At 40.5% G+C, this 24,997-nt stretch overlaps 1 long non-coding RNA gene across 2 annotated transcripts; it reads left to right on the top strand.

Moving 5' to 3' along the window:
• The first annotated feature begins 3,862 nt into the window (after positions 1-3,862).
• Positions 3,863-24,049, top strand: LOC142140511 (uncharacterized). Of its 2 annotated transcripts, none has more exons than XR_012688521.1 (4): positions 3,863-4,044; positions 16,167-16,379; positions 22,145-22,240; positions 23,763-24,049. It is a non-coding gene; the product is annotated as an uncharacterized LOC142140511 (long non-coding RNA). The 2 variants fall into 2 exon arrangements; XR_012688522.1 differs by having other exon boundaries at positions 22,145-22,236.
• Positions 24,050-24,997: the final 948 nt, after the last annotated feature.

The raw sequence follows: 24,997 nt of genomic DNA on the forward strand, positions 1-24,997 counted from the left end.
CTTGTTAAATTTATTTAACAGTGACACAAAATGAATGTAAAAATATGTAAACAGGACCTGGCAGAGTACATTGTGTTACTAACACTGCAGTTTACTACATACTTCAAATAACAATTACCACTGGTTGTGGAATGATGATAGAGCCAGGGCAAACAAAGGGTTTCTAAAGGGGGTCTCCAAACGTTTGATTTTGGAATAAAGCCAACAGAAAACAAAAACAAACTTACTTCAATAAACCTGCAACAGACACTTTTTTGTAGTGAAATTTTTGACTGTAAATAAGAAGTTTGGTTGAGCCACAGAGTGTAAGACGTCATCTAACAACAACTGGTGCAGAAGCAGCTACTGAAGGACGTTTGCTCCACTGTTTCCACTTGCTGGGTTTATTCCCATTTTTCAGGAAATTTGACCCTGATCAGGAAATTTTCATGAAACTCTGATGCTTATTTTAATGTTTTAAGTTTAAATTTTATTTTTTATTTTTATTTTTAAAAAACATGACCACTGCCGGGTATTCAATACATTTGGCAACAGGGAAGATTTTCCCAAATGTACAGCATGTGAATGCCATAAGTAAAAATGCTAATGTGCAGTGTATATATGTGTAACACGGGAATGACATAAAGAGAAGTGGTACTGTGCAGTGTATATATGTGTAACACGGGAATGACATAAAGAGAAGTGGTACTGTGCAGTGTATATATGTGTAACACGGGAATGACATAAAGAGAAGTGGTACTGTGCAGTGTATATATGTGTAACATGGGAATGACATAAAGAGAAGTGGTACTGTGCAGTGTATATATGTGTAACATGGGAATGACATAAAGAGAAATGGTACTGTGCAGTGTATATATGTGTAACACGGGAATGACATAAAGAGAAGTGGTACTGTGCAGTGTATATATGTGTAACACGGGAATGACATAAAGAGAAGTGGTACTGTGCAGTGTATATATGTGTAACACGGGAATGACATAAAGAGAAGTGGTACTGTGCAGTGTATATATGTGTAACACGGGAATGACAAAAAGAGAAGTGGTACTGTGCAGTGTATATATGTGTAACATGGGAATGAAATAAAGAGAAGTGGTACTGTGCAGTGTATATATGTGTAACATGGGAATGACATAAAGAGAAGTGGTACTGTGCAGTGTATATATGTGTAACATGGGAATGACATAAAGAGAAGTGGTACTGTGCAGTGTATATATGTGTAACATGGGAATGACATAAAGAGAAGTGGTACTGTGCAGTGTATATATGTGTAACATGGGAATGACATAAAGAGAAGTGGTACTGTGCAGTGTATATATGTGTAACATGGGAATGACATAAAGAGAAGTGGTACTGTGCAGTGTATATATGTGTAACATGGGAATGACATAAAGAGAAGTGGTACTGTGCAGTGTATATATGTGTAACATGGGAATGACATAAAGATAAGTGGTACTGTGCAGTGTATATATGTGTAACATGGGAATGACATAAAGAGAAGTGGTACTGTGCAGTGTATATATGTGTAACATGGGAATGACATAAAGAGAAGTGGTACTGTGCAGTGTATATATGTGTAACACGGAAATAACATAAAGATCACATGATCACATGATCCCTCCACACATGCGCTGTCCAGCACTGCTCTTCAGAGTTTTCAGATATATTAATGAAGCTGGCGTACATTAACATGTAAAAAAAGTAAGGGTGTGCACCGGCCACTTTTAGTGTTTTGTGTTTTGGGTTTTGGGTTCTGATTAGCTTGAGGTTTTGGGTTCTGATTTGTTTTGCCAAAACACCTGATGAAAGGTTTTGGTTCTGATTTAGGGTTTTGGGTTCTGATTTATTTTTAAAAAAGCATTAAAAGGGTTAAAATCAAGTTTTTTGTTTATTTTTCACTCCTACGCTATTATTAACCTCAATAACATTCAATAACAATCATTTCCACTAATTTCCAGTCTATTCGGAACACCTCACACCTCACAATATTGATTTTAGGTACAATATTTGATTTTTTTGGTTACAGCAGCAACAGTGAACGTATTTTGAAATAGCAGTACCTATTTTTGGGTACAGCAGCAACAGAGAATGTAGTTTAATATCTGATACGCATCTATGTGGACTGCGTAGTGGAGTGGCCCCGGTACCCAATTTGGTACCGGGGCCACAATATAAATCCCTCAACTGGTCTGAATTCCACTGCACAGCTATCTGGACTGCGTAGTGGAGTGGCCCCGGTACCCAATTTAGTACCGGGGCCACATTATATCACCCTCAACTGGTCTGAATTCCACTGCACATATGGCTGCTCCTACATCCTCTGCAGCATATAGAGGGTGTAGTTCGAGCGCGTTACTACCTCTTGTTTTTGGCGACCATGGTACAGAGCATTCATCATTGAGATCCCATCAAGTATGTCTAAGACAGACAGCGTCGAAGTGTTATTTGTTGACTTTGTGAACAAAAAAACTATCCCTGTTGCAAATCTTCGTGCAATGAAGAGTGACTTTTTCATTTAAAGGCTCAAGCTTTCAAGTGTAGTGTTTATAACATCATTTCACCAACAGGTAAAAATCCTTTTAATTGGGATAATGGAGCCACAAAGGAAATTGCACATATGTAATGCCCGCACAATGTTACTGGCGTTGTCTGACACCACAAATCCCCAGGAGAGTCTAAGTGGGTTAAGCCACTGAGAGATTATTTCCCTCAGTTTCTGGACTGATGCACCACTGGACTCAGCAAGGACAGAGCACTGGACTGATGCACCACTGGACTCAGCAGGACAGAGCACTGGCAAAAGCACCACTGGACTCAGCAGGACAGAGCACAGCACAGCACAGCACGAGAAATAGCAGGACAGAGGACCACCTAACACACCCTCCCTCTTCCCTGATCAATGCCCGAGTAAAGATGGCGGCGGCAAGCGGGGAATTTAAAGGTTCCGAGTATCGCGAGATCCGACAGCGGGATTATGACTCAGAGCCTCGTTTTAAGTTTCGGAATCGGCGGAAATACCCGGACAGTGCTCGGATCTGACTCGGATCCGCACTGTTCGGGGGGGCTCGGATCCCAGGAATCCGAGTCCGCTCATCCTTAAAAAAAAGAGAAAAAATTATCTAAGCAGCCTTTCATACATAGCGGTTCTGAGCACTTCCCATACACTGTTATGGGGAGTGCTCAGAAGATGCTTCAATAATACATAGTAATTTCACGTTTCGGGGGTTTAACACAGGGGAAATGGTTAATAAATAGGCCCCATAAAGAGAAGTGGTACTGTGCAGTGTATATATGTGTAACATGGAAATGACATAAAGAGAAGTGGTACTGTGCAGTGTCCATACATTCAGCATAGCAAAACAATTCAGAGTTTCATACAAAACAGAAATTATGCAGTAGTTCTGTAGTCAGATATGAAAGCTAGAATTAGATCAGTAAAATGCACATACATGTAATAAAATGTTACAAAAAAGAATAAGGCATAAAGGAAGCTGTCCATTAATGTGAAAACTGCTTTAATTAAATCTGACCATCGAACCATATTAATATTACTCTACAAAACTAATATTAATCTCCTCTTACATCCAATTTAAATAAAAAATATTAAACTTAATATTATAATTACTTACCCAGTGTTGCACATCAGACTGCAGATAATAACAGGTCATCTACTTTCTGTATTTTCTATGTTTGACAAACACTAGAGCACTAAACACAAAATTGTAAAAAATAAAATTCTAGAGACAAAAGTGACGGTGGCCATTTTGTTGAAGCCAATGTTCACGAAACCATAAGCAGGTGCTCATGGAAATGTGTCCTGGGCTGCAGACAATGTGTTATAGTACATTTAATATACCTACTAAGTGTGAGTTTCCATGTTTAGAGAAAGGGGTTTTCTGGGTAACAGGACCCCCTCCCCTCCCCTCCTGGGGGCCAGGAGACAAGGCTGACATAGGTCTCTGCCCATGGACTACTCCAAATCGGACCCTACTTTCTGGGGGCCACAACAGTCCAGCCGATAAAGGAGTCCATGGAGAGACCACCAAGGTAACATAAAGAAAAGAAAGGGGTTACTTCTTAAAAGTCTCCTAAAAGGAGAAATTATTCTTTCAATTATTCTTTCAATTATTCTTTAAATTCGTTAACTTAATTTACATATTTCAGTCAGGGAGATTAGTGTAAAAAAGCAATAGTAGAGCCCATGTGAAATTGGCCATGTTAGCAGGTAATACAGGAATGTTATTTATTGGTCTTAGAGATGTTTAATGTGAGAGAGACTTTTGCAGAAATTAGGCTGCAGGCAGTCAGCAACTTCTATTTGATTTTCTGACACTTGAGGAAATGTAAAATAACATCGTTTATCCTCCACTACAATCATTTAACATATTCTTGGTGCACTTGAAATCATCCAGGGTGTTCCCTGCGACTCTGCTCCTGAATACCAGCACTCTCCTTTGAACATAGCTGATGCTATAGAAAATATAGTTAATACAAGGTTAGTGTATGTCACCTCAGCATATTTTGATGCAAAGTTTTATTTTAATGTAGACTAAACAGAGTAAAAAAAAAAATTGCTTACATCAGTTCCTCTGAGATAATTAAAATGTCATCAATTGACTGGCACTGCAGAGCTGTGTCTTAATTACATTTTGTGAACATATTGAGCAAAGCATCAGAGGAAGACCACAGCGCTGAACTGCGGACATATCGAATAACATCTCAGCCCTATAGAGTAGAATCTATGAACTGTGTTTTATTGGAATATAATTACAATGCTTGTAGGGAGCAATCTACACTACGGCTGTGGTCTTTGTCTATCTAATTCATCTGGAGAAGCAGAGGTGATAAGTCCACTTAGATGTTATTGGTCATCGGACCTGGAATTAAACATATGCTGTTAATATGTTGGGCACAATTAGCTTTAAAACATATATACAGGCAGTTGATCTACTGTCCAGGGTATTTAACACTTAATATTTTCCAGATATATATATTTTTTTTCATAATTTGGAACTTCAAGTCTAAAATATAATAAATTACATTTAAAAATGAACTCTGTCAATGGTATATTGGTGACTTAGAGGGAGGCACGTGGTAATTATGTCCGTGTGTCTGTGTGTGCGATACAGACACACAGACACAACCTGAACCAAGGAGTTTATAGTCATACATATGTTATCTAAGGCAAGTGATCAGGATAAACCAATCATCTGCAGGCGTTTTGTCACATTTGTTCTAAGTCATACTTGCCTACTTTCTCGGGATGTCTGGGAGGCTTCAGAATTTCGGGAAGTTCTTCAGGACTCTAGGAAGAGTAGGTACACTCCTGGGTCCTAGTAGAGGCCAGGCTTAATGACGCACCATGATATTTGAATCAAAAGCTTAATTTTTCTTATGTCGCTTCCTCTTTCACATTATGTATAGCACTTCCTGGAAACATTTGGCGCACATTACACACATACGGGATAAAAGTAATTGGCCACATCTGTTAATTATTGAACTGAGGTGTTTCAATCAGACCTGTTGCCTGGGGTGTATAACATCAAGCACCTAGTCATGCAGTCTCCATTTGCAAACATTTGTGAAACAAAATAAGTCGTTCTGAAGAGCACAGCCGTGGTACTGTGATAGGATGTCATCTTTGCAATAATATGGTTCATGAAATTTCATCCCTGCTGGATATTCTACGGTCAACTGTAAGTGATATTATTAGAAAGTGGAAACGTTTAGGAACAACAGCAACTCAGGCACAAAGCAGAAGACCACGTAATAATCACAGACTGCTAAGGCACATGGTGCATAAAAGTCACCAATGCTCTGCTGATTCCATAGATGAAGAGTTCCGAACTTACACTGATATCAATGTAAGCACAAAAACTGTGCGGCGGTATCTTATTGGAATGGGTTTCCATGGCCGAGCAGCTGCATGCAGGCCTCACATCCCCAAGACCAGTGCCAAGCGTCGCATGGAGTGGTGTAAAGCAGACCGACACTGGACTGTGGAGCAGTGGAACGTGTTCCGTGGAGTGACGAATCACACTCCTCTGTTTGGCAGTCAGATGGGTGAGTCTGGGTTTGGCGGATGCCAGGAGAACGTTACCTGCCTGACTGCATTATGCCAACTGTGAAGTTTGGTGGAGGAGGGATTTGGTATGGGGCTGTTTTTCAGGGTTTGGGCTAGGCCCCTTATCTCCGGTGAAGGGCAATCTTAATGCTTCAGCATACAAAGTCATTTTGGACAATGCTATGCTTCCAACTTTGTGGCAACTGTCTGGGGAAGGCCCTTTTCTATTCCAACATGACTGTGCCCCAGTGCACAAAGCAAGGACTACAAAGACATGGTTTGATGAGTTCAGTGTGGAAGAACTTGACTGGCCCGCACAGAGCCCTGACCTCAACTTCATTGAACACCATTCGGGTGAACTGGAACGGAGATTGCGAGCCAGGATTTCTCATCCAAAATGCGCCTGACCTCCTAAATGCTCTACAGAATGAATGGGCACAAATTCCCACAGAAACACTCCAGCATCTTGTGGAAAACCTTCCAAGAACAGTGGAAGCTGTTATCACTGCAAAAGGGGGACCAACTCCATATTAAAGTATATGTATTTGAGTACAATGTTATTACAGACCCTGTTGGTGTAATGGTCAAGCGTCCAATACTTTTGTCCATATAGTGTACTGCACCCATGTTTGACCAAAGTGGTACTTTAGGAATCCTAACAATGTGGGTAGCACATCTTGAAAATAGTGTTAGTTGGACGTGATATTTTTGCTAATGACTTTATCAGTGAAATTCACAAATTCCAAGATAAGCTAATAAACCCAACGTAAGGATGCTTGAACTTTGAAGCATATAAAAGGGATGTTACACATGTTCCTCTATTTACAGTGAATTTCCCAGGCAAAGCAGCGGAGGCCAGCACTCAAAGGGCTCTAATTGAATGAATGAACTCTTCCTCAGAGCATCAAAGGACTTCATTTTATTGGATGGAGACCTATCTAAAATATCGAAAAAAAATGTCAATACATTGTCCAAATAGATTGCAGTCCATCGATGTCTATCCCGCAGCACCTCTGCAGCGATACATGGCGCAATTCAATGGCGCTAGTATCACTTTCTGCCAGTGACATCTGAGCTGTTTACAGTACCGCTGTCTGTGTGGACAGCTGAGGGGTCGCGCGATATAGCTCTGCGTTCTGCTGCACAATTGATTCGGAAGGATCTGCTGGTGTGGATGAGCCCTTATGTATAGGATTAACAAAAGCTGCCTCTTGTGTGGTTAAGATGTTTGTTTTTTTTCAATAAGTTTGCCGACCGCTTTATGCAGAAATAAAAACTTCAAGTTGTGGTCAGTGGTTAGATGCAGACTCTGTCATTTTGCTTTACTGACCACAGGTTCTCATTGATCAATTTTAAATTGGATTATTGTTGGGGTTAAAAGCGCCTGTACAGCAGAAAGTGGTTGTGGTAACTGGCAAACGGGAGATTGATAGCGGAATAAGCCAGGAAAGTGACAAGACAGGAGACTAAATTGATCACTGTCATCGGGTCAGTGGTCAACTGTCTGCCCTTTGCAGCCCAAACCAAGCATCAGAATAATGTTTAGACAAACCTATTTGATTTTTGAAGTAATGGGTATGTCAACCAAATTACAAACCTTACAAAGGTCAAAGGGATATCATTTTTCAGGCTGTGCGAGGTATTAATGTATTACATTTATAACACAGACCATCGTTTCTTCCATTGAGCCGGCCAGAAGATGGAAAAATTATTGCTTGATTCAGACTTTTGTTTAAAAGCTGATTTTCTTTCCTTTCAGCTGTACGTTCGGTGGAATGAAGGAGTGTTTAGGTTATAGCGACTCGATACGCATTCCGATGTTTTAAATCACTTGAGTTTAAATATATCTTACTTATGATTAGAGATGCTCATTGACTGAACTGGTTTTGGTTTTGGTTTTGGATCTGGATTAGCTTCATATTTTGGTTTTGGCAAAACCGCCCTCATGTGTTTTGGTTTTGGATTTGTTAGAAAAAATCCTAAAATATGCTAAGATCACATATTTTTGCTCTTTTTTTGTTCATACATTATAATTAACATCAATAACACTAATTTCAAGTCATTTGCAGTCAATTTTGACCACTTCACAGATCACAATATTATTTTCATACACTTTCGGACAAATACTGCAGCGACCAGGCTGGATGGTAAGCGACAGAGCAATGGCACAAACACACGGCAGTTCCTAGCACATCTAGGACACATTGGCACACAGCAGTGGCAGAAAAGAAAAGTGGGGCAAGATGGAATTGTCCTTGAGCCCATCCTCCCTCCCATCCACCGTTATGTTGGATCTTAAAAAGGAATCCAAAAATCGCGAGATCCGAGATGCGATGACGTAACAATGACGTTTTGCCTCGTTTTCAATTCCGAGGGCGCGCGAAAGTACCGAACTGGCTTGGCTCGGTACTCAGATCCCCTAAGTTCTGGGGCTAGATTTTCTAAGCTGCAGGTTTGAAAAAGTGGGGATGTTGCCTATAGCAACCAATCAGATTCTAGCTTTCATTTATTTAGTACCTTCTACAAAATGATAGCTAGAATCTGATTGGTTGCTATAGGCAACATCCCCACTTTTTCAAACCCGCAGCCTAGTACTTGTATAGAGAGTATAAAATGTATAATTTTTAATATGGCTTTTTTCTATATCATTTAAACCCATTTAGTTTTTTTGTTAGAGTGGGAAACTCGGTTAGACTGATATTTTTTTTTCCATATAAATGGAATTAAATATTGTTAAATCAACACTGTAACTTTTATATGTCCGATTAAGAGTTGAATATCAACCAGCCTTTGATTGATTATGTAATTTAATTTCTCTTTTGACTTCCCTGGGAGGATAAAATCATTTTATACAGAGCAGTGAATGCAGCACGTTAGAATTCCAGCCAACGCATTGGACGAACGTCGTTCCTAATTATGAAACACTGTTTATCACTTTGCCTAGATGTTTAGTTAAAAGCACCAATACGCTAATTAAATTTAGAGTCTGCCAATTATGGATAAATGGATTTAAATTCAATAAGAAGGAAAAAAAAACAGTTGAACTGTAAACAGAATCTGAGTGGATTTATTTTACTGATTTTCTTGTTAACCTTGATCCAGTTTTAAAAAGTATAAAGTAAACTAGCTTTGGTCTAAGGGACTGTGCACAGTATTTTTACAAAGCCTTTTTTATGTGTGACATATTTTTTTTTTTTTCTTAAATGTGTTAAATTTTGTGGGTACTCTGTAAATGTCCCTTTGTCGTTCTTGGCGTCCATTGTGGAAAATAATGATCCCTCCATGCTGATATGGAAAAATACAAAAATGGGAGGAGTTATTCGAATGGACATTGGATGGTGCAGACTGCATATTCCCAAATTAGCAGGTGCCTAAACAGTCTTTTTGGAGGCGCAAATCAATCAACTTAAGCAGATGCTTTAAACCAGGGGTGTCCAACCTTTTAGCTTCCTTGGGCCACATTGGAAGACGACGAGTTGGTTTGGGCCGCACATAAGATACACTAACAATAACGATAGCTGATCATCCAAAAAACCATAGAAAACATAGTTAACATATATATATATATATGAGAAAAAAAGTGATATATATGTGTGTGTATATATATATATATATATATATATATATGTATCACTTTTTTTTCAAATCCCCCTACACTTACCTTTCAATCGCCCTGTTCAAAAAATCCTCTCTAGTTATTATACTATAATCAGTTTTTGTATTGTTTCGATGCAATATCAATAAAGTGCGGATGACTCCTCTGTGCTGCGCTCCGCAATGGATGTTGGGCGTGATGACATCACACCCGACATTCACTGTGAGCACAGCACGGAGGAGGAGACAAGGGAGGGAGCCGGAGTACCAGCTGACGTGACCGCGTGACCGCAAGGTAAGTTTTTTTTTTCTTTTTTTTGCAGGATTTTTTTTTCCATTAACAGTGCTGCCCCCTTGCCACAACCAAAACTCCTTCTGGGCCACATTTACAGGTGTGCTGGGCCGCACGCGGCCCGCGGGCCGCGGGTTGGACAACCCTACTTTAAAGCAATAGCAGAATAGCAGACAGTGGGCCTGATTCATTAAGGATCTTAACTTGAGAAACTTCTTATTTCAGTCTCCTGGACAAAACAATGTTACAATGCAAGGGGTGCAAATTAGTATTCTGTTTTGCACATAAGTTAAATACTGACTGTTTTGTCATGTAGCACACAAATACTTGATAGCTTATTTGTACACTGAAATTTAAAGTTGATATTTGTGTGCTACATGAAAAAACAGTCAGTATTTAACTTATGTGCAAAACAGAATACTAATTTGCACCCCGTGCATTGTAACATGGTTTTGTCCAGGAGACTGAAATAAGAAGTTTCTCAAGTTAAGATCCTTAATGAATCAGGCCCAGTATGATGAAGTAGCCTTTATTTTGAGCCCATAAAATGTTGTGAAAACATCTGTGCAAATGAAGATTAAACTAGGCTGGTACACACTACAGAACATGTCTCCTCCTGATGCAATATCATTATAGCTTTTACCAACGACTGAAAAAAAAAAAGTCCCGATCAGCATGCTCTTCATATGTGCGCACCAAACACGTTTTATACGATTTACCGTCAGATCTGTGCTCTTCGTCTGTCATAACCATTGGCTGAAAAGATGGTGACTCCGCACACTATATAGAGATATATGGGCACTGCCGGTCCTGAGTGCGCACACACTGCAGGATTGGAACGACATCGTTCTATCGTTGAACGAGATTTATGGTTCGGTTTAAAAATCAAATCAAACGACACGATGAGCTTTGGACCGATAATCTTTCATCGCAGCAGCGTACACACTAATCCGATATCAGTCGAAGGGTCGTTTATCGTGTGATTGGGCGGATAATCGACTGAAAACCCTGTACTGTGCACCCAGCCTAAAAGCGGCAATACCTCACCCCCAAAAACATACTGGTAAGTTAATTGTCTGCGGACTCTAGAGTGCCTGTAAGTTCCAATGGGACAGGGACCGATATGAATGATATATTCTCTGTACAGCGCTGCATAATATGGTAGCAATATATAAATATACAAAAATTCTAATAATAAGGGTCACAGTATTTTCTCAACACAATTTTCCATCCGGCTTACGCAAAATTCCAAATTTTCTTCAGAAAGACAATGTCACGCCGGAGTCTGACCCAAATGGCTGAAAGCGAGAAATTCTGCCCATGTACTTCAGGAGTTGGACAAAACAGCTCTAAACAACCCCTGACAGGTGAAGTCCTGCGACCGCTGCCGCCTCTGTATGGAGCCAGGGAAGTAATGAGATTGATACTTGGAACCAAAATAAAATTGATTGTCAGCGTAAATCTGCATTTGTTCCCGTCTCATACAGTAAAACACGGGAGTTTTATGAAGGTTGGAAGATCAAATTCTAAGCAGTTAAATGAGAGAAAAAAAATCAGACAAAAGAAGAAGTAACAAGTGATAACTTTTCGGCAGACTAAGGTAAAGTGCTATGGGTGCGAGGAGCAGGTACGTTTAATCCCATCCAACGTGCCTCTAATTAGCTGGGCAACGCTGAATCATGTTAGTGCTTGAATCAAGGAAACCGAGTGACTGATTACTCCTTAATCTGATAAAACAAAGCTCAGCAGAAACACAACATTGCAAATAAAAAGTGCATTAACCTCTTGTGGTCTAGGCGTAGTACTTTCAACATCACCCATCATCAACTATTTTATTCATTACGCAACTAGCTTCTCTCTATTTTCCCATTGGATTTCCTTTCTCAGTAACTTATCATTGATTGATGATTAGGGCTCATTTAGACAAGGATTGTGAATCTACAAACAGAGCACAATGGGAACATCCTGCAGGCATTAGGATTCATGATCCTGGATGACACTGCTATTCAGGGCGGCCATCAGGGGGGTACGGGGGGTACTGTTGTACCGGGCCCGGGCTCACCAGGGGGTCCGGTACAACAGCTCAGCACAGGCTGCCTGTGACAGATCACATGATCTCAGGGGGAATGAATCCTCCACCCCTGCGATCGGATCCTGGTGCCTGGCTGTCACGGTGACAGCCAGGCTGAAGACAGAATAGCGGAGACCAGCGGCGGGCCCCAGGTAAGTATGTGTTGCTCATGGGGGGGGCGCTCATGGGGGGGCCCCGCTCATGGGGGGGGCCCGGGTGGCACGGGGGCCCGGGTGGCACGGGGGCCCGTACTGGGCCCGATTTTTTCTAAAGGCGGCCCTGCTGCTATTCACATGGTCGGTAGAATAAGCCGGACATCAGAGCAAAACACTGTAAATAAGATTGTTCAGTGTATCAGACTGACCAGAAGTTTATAAACTGCTTACTGTTGATTTCCCTCCAAACCTCTTTAACCGTTAATTTAAAACCCTAAAACCTTATCTATAAAATAAACACGATGACAACTTGATTTTGGCAAAAAACAGGTCACAGTTTATTAATCACAAAAATATGGTGGCGGAGAGAGCAATTGCAATCAGCTAACGACTAATAGCAAAACCAAAGAGGGTATGACCACAGGCACTGACCACTGGTCCCAGGACATCGTCCGTTACCATTATCCGGTGCTAGATCTGGTGTCATCGCGACTACTCACCTGTGGGCTCACAAGGACATACCCCTACGGGGCAGGTCAAGGGGTCCCTCCCACAAAGGCACCAAGAGACAGGGTGCTTAGAAGGGGGTAGTGACGTGCGACCAATCAGCAATAGCACCGTGTGAATTAGACACTGATTGCAAGAGCTCTCCCGCTAACTGCCTCCTCTGTCATAGGGAAAAGAGAATATGGTTAAAACATTACAATAGGGGATTTGTGAAGCAAAGAGGGAAAATCTACATTGAAGGAAAAATATATAGACTCAGCCGACTCCATTCCCCCTGCATCCATAGGCTGCAGAATGTTACCAAAGTTAACCCTTTAAGGTAAGTGCCTGATTCATGCCACACATGTCACGAGATACAGGGACTGAAGGCCATTTGCTGATATTTGCGCTGCTAAGTGAGGAGTCTAAACACGCCCCCGGTCTTCGCCAGGGACCCCAGCAAGGGAGTTTAGAGTTTTCTGCAACGGATGTGCAGGTCGCGGCCCCCAAGTTAGCTATCAGCGGAGTGGATGGTGAACAGATGTGGTTGTGCAGGCAGAGATCAAACCGTTCAAGCAAACGCGGTATCAAAGGTAAAGGCAAATCGGAGTCAGCAAGCCAAAGGTCAGATACAGTGGGAGCAATCAGGGAGATCCAGGAGCAGAACCAGAGGAAGACGGGTCGGCAGACAGGAGGTCAGTCAGAGAGCAGGGAAACAGGCTGGAACGCTGGAGCATAGGAAGACCTAGATACTCTGGCACCTACCTAGTGTTAGGGGCAGGTTAAAATAGAAGTGCCAATTCTCTGATTGGAGGTAGTGACCGCCAACAGGAAGTGCAGAAAATCACCCTGTTGCTTGCCAACGGAGACGCAAGCGAACTGCACATGCACACGGCAATGTGAGGCCGGGAGGAAGAAGACACAGGGCAATGGGACGAGCTGCTGGCAAAGGAAGGCGTCTGTCCCTGGCACCAATGGTGAATGCGGAGACTGCGCCTGACAGCACAGATGCGTTTACATGCGTTCAGCTTAAGGCCTCCTCCTCCCCGCACCGGGGCCCCCGACGCTCTGTATGGGCTCCCTCCTTTCCATTAGTCTTAGTGCATGGCACCTGCCACACCAATGGTAGTTCCGATACTGCATAACATCCTAAATAATGTATTGTACTGATTAAAAAAAATGGGGGGAAATGTTATTTTTTATTAATGTTTTTACGTTAATAATTATATTATTAACAGGTGACATTAATTGAGTTTTTAATTGTGTGCGTTTTTTTGTGCCTTTATACTCCACATATGTACTGGACATATCCAGTGTATTATCTGTTAGAGCAGAGCGGACCTAGACCCGTATTCATCAACAGGCCTATTCCTCGGATCCATTCCTGCATACAGACGTGCGTACACCCGATTTCCGTGCGATTTTTTTTAAAAAAGCACAATACGTTCGTTTTGCTTGTCTTGATGAATCAGGCCCAGTATTGGCAGACAAAAGGGTGTTGTCTTGCCTGAAATGATTATTGCATTGTTAGAGGATTATCATACCCCAATAATATTGACAGGAGTTATCTGGGGGGGGGGGAGATAAAATGATTATGGAGAAGAGAAGACACACAATAGTATCTCTACTGATTGGTGAGTTCTACAAGCTAACCTACTAGCACCATCGTGAAAACTATGTAAAGTCCTATAAGATATTTATACAATCCCTTCCTTAGTATCTATGTTACAAACATACAAAGGGGAAGCAAAACAAATACATAGTTTCCGACGTTTTCCCCTGTTTGCTGTCTATAAATAACTAATAATGTTGTTTTTTTCCTGATAAATGCTAGTTCTGCATTTTCTGTATTCACAATAAGAACAGCATTGATTTCAGACAAAAAAACACAAATTGGATCGGTCTGTGTATTTTTTGTTGATACTTATGGTGCAATCACTTTGCCTCGAGACAAAGACCCCTTAATTAAAACAAATACGGGTTTCATGTAGTCTATAATTTCACCTACAAGTTATAGCCCCTGACAATTTATAGGACCCCAAAATAAATTAATTCTAATAATAATAGGAAGAAAAATAAAAATACAACCACCATAGTGTATCAATGTGTAGAATTTCAGTCAAAGATGTCATTTGTAACCAGCTTGCTACAATAAATAGATTGCATTCATCTGTAATGCACGGCGGTCAGAGGCTAGCTAGGCTTACTATAGGTCCCTACAGCTGTGCATTAGCCATGATAAACTAATTTAACAGCGCCACCTAATGGTCACAGCAGAATATTATCAATCCCTATGGGAGCTGTATCACACTATCACATCCCCAGGACAGCACTTAAAAGAATGTTCTCTATGAGTAAGGATGTCTCATAACATGAATTATTTACTCTCTCTCAGTAAAAGTGCTGTGCATTATTTCAAACTCAGAAAGGGATGCCTTCTTTTTATAGAGAGTTTGCAGACCATATGGCTTATTTGGGAAACAGAACAAGGCAGAGTTATAGAAAAAATAATGTTCATTTATATATATGAAAAAAACTCTATTACCTTTATATAAATTTGTTTTATTTCCCCCCCTAAGGTTGTTTTTTTGTGTGGCTTTGCAATCGGTGTCAGGGGCGCACGCAGGATTGTTTCCCCCCCCCCCCCGACCCAAAAAAACCCAAAAACCACACGAGAGAGAGCTGCTGCGCATGCGCCCGCTCCGTTGCGGCAGCGCTGTCCTATACAGCAGCCGCGGCGCTGTCAAAGAAGCGTCCGCGGCGGTGCTGTATACAATACAGCACCGCTGCGGACGCTTCTTTGACAGCGCCGCGGCTGCTGTATAGGATAGTGCCGCTATGGTGACCACTTAGTTAGCGCAGGGGGGGTTTCTGGAGACTCAGAACCCCCCTGCGTGCGCCACTGGGTGTGGATCTACATGTCCCAGGATGTCTATGGCTTGACATGCTGGGATTTGTAGTGCCACTACAGCTGAGGGGAGGGTCACACACACATTTTGTTTACTACTACTGCAGAGCCATATTACACTAAATAATAATCATGCCATTGTCTTATTTTTTAAGATTTACCATATGGCTGAAATAGATTCCTTTCTCCAGCTGTGTGCAAGCTTTAAAATATAACTCGACATAAAACTAATGGTGTAATTTGGGGAGGAGTTCACTACGGGAAGATAAAATAGAAAACTTGAGATAATTCTGATTTGGTGAGTCTACCAGAGAGCTCCAATGCTCCAGCAATGCTGTCCTCTCTCCTAATAGGTTAGATTTTCTTCTGGGGGAGGGGCATAGACAGCCGCTACCTGTTTGAATCAGTGCTGGACCATTGGAGCCTTCGGAGAGACCAATCATATCTTAGTATCTTAAACAATTCTATCAAGAACTACATTTCTAGTTTTTGGGTGAAATTCTTCTTTAAAGCATAAGACAATAGCATTTTAATGACTTTTTAAAAACTCTAAACCAGTTGCAACCACTCGTAAGCAAAGGACATGTCTATCTTTACAGAAGTCTGCCTTCCAGACAAGAAGACGTGAACTGTGGATCAGCAGATTGTGTCTGAAGAGCGTTACATACAGTTTATGCCTGCGAGAAATTATGGCCATTCCATTAGCAAATCAGGGTTGACAGGCGTAGATTAATCTTTCACCTCTGGGACAACTTGCTGCTGTAAACCATTCTGTTGCATTTAAAATAACCTCTAGAAAATTACAGGTTCTGGTAAGTGGGGACATTTCTTAATTACCAGGAAAATTGTTTGAAACTGACAAATATGAAAACATATTTTCTTTAATATAAGTGTATCTGTGTCTGTACATTCATTTATTTAGATGACTATAGTTTGAATCGCCTTGGAACATCCTTTTTGTAAAAGATGATTTTTGGCAGAACATTTTGGGGCCTAAGGCCAAACCCCAAGAGAAAAATATTCAGTTAAAAAAAACTTTTGGAGTTCAAGATTAAATTAACCCTTTTTAGGCACATAATGAAGAATAACGCAAGGTGACCATAAAGAGCAAAAATTAAAATATATGAATGAACATATGTAATATGTATTTATTTAAATTTGCTTATAGGGTGTCACACAAGGTACACAGTGCATTTTAAAATTGCAAGAAACATATAAGACAAAATAGGATTAATAATTGCAACTGGAGAAGAACAGTAGGACTGAGGTCACTGCCCCATAGAGCTTACAGTCTAAACAGGTCATAGGGGATATATAGTAACTAAAGGCAATTTAGCAAGTTGAAGATCTGCATACACATTCACAAGTGCACATTGTGTGGATTGGACTTGTGGATTTTTGTGTTACGATCCCTAGAACACTTTAGTATATTGGAAAAAAAAATGTTGCTAAAATGATTTTGTTCTCATCACACAAATAGGAACACAAATAATACTCATCAGCTTAACATAACTTGACCAGGGCTAGAGGTTTGAGCAAGGATATGAGGCAGTTGCCATAGGCACACGGAGGTTTGGGGCTGAACAGCGATCAAAAAAAAGTGTTAATTCCTCTCCTGCTATAGAGGAAAGGAGACACCCCCACCCCGCACCACGGAATCATAAGGTGACAAGGGTCTTCAGACGCAAGGATTCTGGATTCTGATGAAACTTGCCCCAAGGCACCAAATCTTCTGCCTCACCCAGGGCCGGATTAACCCTAGGGCTAAATGGGCTACAGCCCAGGGGCCTCGGGCATCCAGGGGGCCCTTGAAAGTGCTCAGCAGCATTATTGATCTGTCAGGGATGGGGGCGCCCTCGGCGCGATCAATGCTGCTGAGCACTTTCACTACGGTCCTTCCCCGACGCGCTGTATTCTCCTTACTGAGGAGATCTGATGAGTCTCACTCTCACAAGGTCTGCTGAGTAAAGAGCGTACAGCGCGCCGGGGAAGGAAGTAAGTCGCTTGGGGGCGGCTCGGATCACCAGGGGAGCGGCTCGGATCACGGGGTGGTGGCTCGGATCACAGGGGGGGCCCTTATGGGGGAATGGAGGCCCCCTTTGCCCAGGGGCCTCCATCCCCTTAATCCAGCCCTGGCCTCACCCAAAAGGAGGGGACATCACTAAGTTCAGTGGGATGTTTACCTCAGGGTCACACCTCCACCCCTAGAATGGGTGGGGTAGGAGTTTCTGAAGACCATCATTCCGACAACAATAGGAGCGACAGGATAATAAAATGACAGACAAGAATTCCAGCAACAGAACATAACACCACTGAGATTCAAGACTGTGAGGACCCAGCGGGTGTGTAATATTTTTTAGAAAGGGTTGGACATTAGACGCCCACCGGGACCTCGCATTACTCCCTTAATAGCAGCAATGTAACTATTGCCATTTTAAGTGACGTGAATCTCAGTGGTGGTATGTTCTGTTGCCGGAATTCTTGTCTGTCATTTTTGTATCAAGTCTGTATTTCCTTGATGTCAGGATTAGCGCATTCTCAATTCTCCTGTAGCTCCTATTGTTGTGGGAATGATGATCTTCGCAGTAACGACTACCACCGCCTAAACCTTGGGGATTGGAGCCTATATGATAACCAACATCCCGCCATCTATGACAAAAAATATACAGTGATGTGACACATAGGGAGGAAAATAAAGAAGTGTTCCAGAATTCCAGGCGGCAATATAAAAATTGTCCCACCAAGCCAAAGGACCAGGTCAAAGGAGCGATGGTGCAAAGGATTAATGTGCTACATGCCTCATGCTCAGCAATTTTTACCAGGCCCCACGTGATTATCCCGACACCCCAGGGGCACGTCACCCCGGGCTTTCTTGTTGCCAGTTTTTTGGCCAGAGGACCAAGGTAGCCTGTCCATATTGGGGAGGCCCCTCGCTTTACCCTCATAGGACAGAACTAAGCTGATCTTAGCCAAAAGGCCAATCAGCGATACATAGGAACTAATGCTACAGATTATAGAGTTATGATAAAGTGGAATAACTGAGTGTAAATTGAAATTGAAGGGTGCCTGTGTTTGAGGGTCACTGGTAAAGTTGCTGACAGGGGCCTATTCATTATTTAGGACTCCCACCTTGTGGACAAGGGAACAGAATAATGTCCTGGTCATTTTTCATATCCAGGTGGAAAGTGTTTTTATAAATAAAATTATTAAGTGTACCCATTGTTCATACACAGTAGAAGCATCCACCTGCTGAATCAATATTGCAGTGAATGCAAGCTATGAAATGACTAGGAATTAGTGTAGTCGCTGAAGCACAACTAGAGAATTGATAGGATAAGCGGGATCTGCCGACAAAAATGGCTGCCTCCATTGTGTGTCTCCAGCAGGCCCACATGGCCTTTAAATGAAAAGCAAACGTTTTCCGATTTTATTTCACTCCATTAATTTCCATCTTCCAGGAAAAAAGCAGAGACAGTGCAATGTAAGTAGTGTAAACAGACGAGACGTAGTTATTACTGATCCCTACTCCAAAGATCACATTACTGTATAAGCCATGCACACCTGACTCCTCAATTAGCTTTTGCTCCCAGATCAGGAAATGGACCGTTCTCGGTTTGAGGCATCAATAATTGAATAAAAAAAAAAAAAAAACGTCATAAAAGATACTTCTTCCTGCAGTGTAAATGAATGGGGTTCTAAGTGTATAGTAAACACACAGTAATTGCCTGTAAATTAACATTCAATGAAGATGAAGAGGGGAATCTATTTTCCTTCTTTCTATCGAGGAGTGTTTCCTACTAAAGTGTTTTTATTGTCGCCCATTAAGAGCTGGTGATAAGCTCCATCCGATGCACTGTACACATTTGCGGTGACCTGCATAGCAGCGTATAAAGTAATGTTATACAGTATAAGCAGCGCTTCTCATAGGCACTCTGCTTTAATGAGCTATCAGGCTCCTTGCAGCAATTAGCAAAGGGAACGAGAGAAAGGAAAATCAAATGGAAATCAACTCTGCTTGCGCTGGTCCTCCGCTAGGACGACAGGCATTGTGTAATTTGTGTCTATCGCGGAATGAAAACAAATCAGCTGACTTTTTCTGCATCTATGTCAAGTACATGTAAGTGCAAACAGACGATTAGCAGTGTAAATGTTTTAAAAAAGTAGGGATATGATAAAGCTGCTAGTAGTGAAAATAGTATCCAAGGACTGTGTACAGCTGAAATAGTTTATTTTTGCTGGACAGGCGCTGAACAACCCAAAGTTCACCATAATACATGAGTTGTCCCTAATTAAGTAGGACAGTCCTGATTCTAAGGGACTATCCTGACAGTCAGGACTTTAGTCTCTGCACAGCATAGCAGCAGTGAACAGGTTTCTCTGCAGATGTGTTTTCGGGGTCTGTGAACATGACCACGGACTCTCTTTGGGTACTGTCCCGATTTGGAAATAGGAAATTTTGGGAAATGCGTCTGTTTAAGTGTTATTACATATTTGAAGACAACATTTCTCTGCCTGTTGTGATGATTTGGAATCACCGTGGGTGCAGACAATTTCTACAAGAGCAGCTGGGTCTCACTTTGGTTCTCTTGCTCTTTTTACGAATACAGCTGTGATCGGCTACCTAGACTATAGACGGCACCCTCAGTTCCTCAGTAAAAATATTAAATATTTTGTAACTGAAAAATAACAGGAATGACAGATTCAGTGGCCGAATAAGGGTACAGCGCCCCCTTGTTTTCCACTCCAGGCTAATACACGGTAGGTAAAAATGAACTCCTCCTTAATTTAAGCTCCAACTTCCTTCACCCCCACCCCAATGTTTATGTTCCTGTGTTTTCAAAACTCAGCTCCACTTGGTTTCTTAAAAGATTCACAGCAATCTTTGAAACTCATTTAATTTTCACTAAAATCAGAACCATATAGCAGAACAAAGGCATGAACAAGAGCTACTGGGGGTTAGAATGTGAATGTGGAGGGGACTGTCACACCTGCACCTGTCACCAGCCTTGTCTCTCCTACTTGCTGATACTCAAGCTCCCACCCAAGGATGACCCATTGTCTTCAGCCTTTACCATGAGAATACGTTAAGATTAAAACCTTACTATATTTTTCTTTCATGCTATCTTTTTATTTAGCCTCTTAGATAATCAGTCCCTGGATGGTTTACTGAAACATGGCGATATCCGCTTAATGCAGCGATAGAAAACCATCATGAGTTATCATTAAAATCTTGCCGAGGCAGCTGAGCGACTCTCCGTCGCCTCTGTGACACGGAGTGGTAGGAGTTATCTTATCGCTTTGCCGGGCCAGTCTCGGTGGATAGGCACATGTGTGACTATGACGTTCATGCATGCACAGTGCAACTGAATGCCCAGATTTGGACCCAGACTATCGCCGTCCTCAGACAACTTGTATCTACGCAATCTTTGGTGTGTACTGATGGCGGGAATCGAGTCATCAAGGCCACACCCACTTTACAAGACAGAGAAGCGGGATCCGGAAGGGTGGTCCACTCCCCCGGGTATCTGTGTGCCAGTGCAGCTCTAATACTTACCTTCCAAGGCAATTGAGATGCTGGTTGTTATATGTGGGGTTAGGTGGTCTCATGCTGGCATAATAGTATGTGTGGATGCAAGACCCAGGCTGGCAGGGCAAACACTGGTACATTATACGTAGCGGTACACAGACTTACGACGTATGAAGGGGTACAAGATGGCACTATATGTGTAAAGGGTCACAGGCTGGTGTGATAGTGTGGGGAACTATCTAGTACAGTGGTCAGGGAACAGGGGTAAATTACCCCAAATGGGGTAATAATGAAATCCCTGGGGGTAATGCTGCCGATTCACATGCTGTCAGTTGGATTGTAGACCCCTTTAAATGTGAAATTGCTGTTGTACCAGAAGAGCCTCAAGGGTTGGCAGAGGCACTTCTTGAGCTTCTTGAGCAATAATGAAGCACGTATTACATTTGAAGACAAAGCAGATCTATCATACTTTTGGATGTCAACAGCTGCAAAGACATTCAGAATTGCACATGAGGAGGCAGTAAGAATGTTGCTGCCTTTTGCAATAACCTACCTTTGCGAATAAGGAATTTCCACTCTAACGAACATAAAAACAAAGCAGAGAAATTGATTGGACGCTGAAGACTGTATCCAAATTGCTCTGATATCAAAATGCCCCAATATTGATGCTCTCATATCAAAAATGAAGCAACATCATTTCTCCAAAACCTGAAGTTTTCAAGTTGAAGCTCTCAAAGAAATTTGAATAGATTCAATAAAATTTTGAATTCCAATAATGAATAATATATGATTTCCTTCCTTTCAAATCAAGGGGGTAATGTCGGCATATCTAAATATATTTTGGGGTAAAAGGTAAAAAAGTTCCCTGACCCCTGATCTAGTATATCATTTGTGGGGACGCAAGCCTGGGGTAATATATAATTGTTTAAATATAAATACTTGTATTGTTAAGGATAATATGAACTTTTCTTACACAATAAATGCATGTTACATATTCATACCAGTTTATGTGCAAAGCCCCATCCCTAAATTTTTTTTTTTTTTTTGCAGCTTGAACATTTTATGTTACATAATTCGTTCCTCCTGACTGTTAAAGGAACGCTGCAAGGCCTGAGAATTCTGGAAAGGAGTGAAATGCAAATGTTGGTTTGTACGATATCTTTTCTCTTGATGAATCAGAAATACTCCCCAAAATAGGTTAACTAATTTGAAAATCTATAATATTTTGTTAAATTTTAATATTTTGGTAAAACAAATATTTATTTGACCCGTTTTGGTTTGATTAAAATGATGTTGAGAGCGAGACATGAGGCTGTTCAGGCATGGATGATCACCATTCACAGTTAGGAATGTTACATTTGCTTCTGAGACTTCTAAAATATCCTGAATCAGAAATTACTATTTGTAATAATTGTAAAATATATTTCAATGATTCTTTGAGCAATAGACAAACTCCTAAGGAAGAAGGGGGGGCTTGGTATTATTTTGAATATGGACAGAAAATTAAAATCTGATTTCAGCAAAACCTTTTGTCAAAGAGAGAGATCTGTTTTCAGATTTTTAAGTTTTTTTTAGAGAAATACTCATGGCGAAAGTAAGATGAAGGATATTGAAGATAGAAAATTACACTTATGGTTCTGTAGAATCCAGTAAGCTAAAAAAAAACGTTAAAATTAAAGACAAAGTTCAAACAGGGTAAAAAGAGGTAAAAATAGGAACAGAAAAGAGAAATTATACAACTTAATTGTAATCAAATAACTATTTTCAATATTTCTAGTAAACAATATTTCAACAAATGTAATTGAAATCAAAACTTTGAAAATTGGACCATACAATAAAACTAATACATTTAATCAATTTATAGCTGTAAATACATTTATCACAATACTTTGTCTGAATTTTATTTTATTTTGTCAACAAAATGAAAAAACATTTCAAAAATATACCTACCTTTCTCGCTAAACATATGAATGGGGATTGCTTTCATTTTTATTACTTGGTACTTTGCGATTTGATGCTTTGAAATTTAAACATGGAACACATTTATCCAAGGAAGTAATTAATGATTTAAATGTTGTTAAAACACATAATGATTTGGTTATAAAACACCATAGTAGAATCGTCCAGAATTTTAGATGATGAGGAATTCTGTTTAATTTCAAAAGAAGATCCTACATTAAAATATAAAGTTAACTTTAAAAGGGCTGCATTTATAAGGAAATAATTCACTTTATATTTATTTTCAAAATCTGTTGTAGCTACTTTTGTTTTGTTTTTGTTTTTTAAAAAAAAAATTTAACCCCCCCCCTTACCCTCCTCCCGCAAATAATAGATTTATGTTTAGTTAGTAAAAACAGATACTGTTTCACTGTATTCTATCATTGAACTTTCTCTCATTGAAGCTTGTATTTATTTATGATAATTCAAACTACATTTGATGGGGAGGAAGTTTCCCCAGAGTTAACTTTCTTATTTTAGGTTTTTGGCAGCTTTCTAAAATCGGGAATAGTAATCTTTTTGGTGCATACTTGTCCTTGTGGTGATGCTAGGTTTTTTATTTTAAGAGGTTCAGAACAAAATCTAAAAGAGATTACTTATTATTTACAGTATAATAATTTAAATCTTACATTTACAGTGAGTGAAAATAAAACACTTTCTTTTTTTTTAGATCTAGAGATCTTCTTTGACGATGGATCCTTAGACCCTTTACCCTGGGGCGTAAAGAAACATACTTTAACTAATGTCTTTCTAATGCTACTAAAACCATGTAAATTGGTTTGACTTAATATCTACTTACAACTGCACCTGCAGTCAGGACGAATGCGGTGATTTAACTGCACTAGAGAAATCGTAACACCAGTAGATAATCAGCCTTATAGGCTAAGGCATACTTTAAGCCAACTGATGAAAATAATGATATACTAATATTCAAGTGGTCATAGAAAAAGTTGGACAAAAGAAATAGCGGTATTCTAAATGCTTCTTTATCTAAAGCTGCATATATATTTATATATATATATATATATATATATATATATATATATATATATACATATATATATATATATATATATATATATATAGATAGATATATAGATATACATATATATATATATATACATATATATATATATATATATATATATATATCTCTATAATATAAAAGCCTAGTGACGTGTGTTAGTCTGTATGTGGGTGAAAAAAAAAAAACAAGCTGCTGCACCACCTGCTGGGCGGAGTTCTACACTGACCTACTAAATTCTTAGTGTGTGTGGAAAAAAAAAACTCAGAAAGGGCTGAAATTTGGTATACTAAGATGTTTTTAATTTGTTAATTTAATTTGTTAATTGTTAAAAGTGTTTATAAAGATTTAAAAAAAAAAATATATATATATTTCTTGAAGGAGAAGTGACAGTTGGGAGTGGTTGGTGGTTGCCGGGGGTGACAGTGGGGAGTGGTTGGTGGTTGCCGGGGGTGACAGTGGGGAGTGGTTGGTGGTTGCCGGGGGTAACAGTTGGGAGTGGTTGGTGGTTGCCGGGGGTGACAGTGGGGAGTGGTTGGTGGTTGCCAGGGGTGACAGAGCGAGAGGAGTGTGATACTCCGGACCGCTGAGAGAGATCCCTGTGTCTGGATAGACATCTGGATAGATGTGGCGATGAAAATGAAGGATGAGGTGATGGAGAAAAATGATGAGGTGGTGACATGTGGACAAAACCACGTTAAAAAAGGGCGCTTGCGTCGGGAAGTAACGCTCTTCCCCTGAGGAGGCCTGGGCTAGGCCCAAATGCATGACAAGAACCTTTTTAACACCTTAAGTAGCTTGATTTGACTAGAATGCATGAGTATCATGCACGGGTTAACTTGTATTATATATATATATCCACTGTCCACTTTGCCTTTATA

Source organism: Mixophyes fleayi, chromosome 2, assembly GCF_038048845.1.
Source record: "Mixophyes fleayi isolate aMixFle1 chromosome 2, aMixFle1.hap1, whole genome shotgun sequence".
Lineage (NCBI taxonomy): Eukaryota > Metazoa > Chordata > Amphibia > Anura > Limnodynastidae > Mixophyes > Mixophyes fleayi.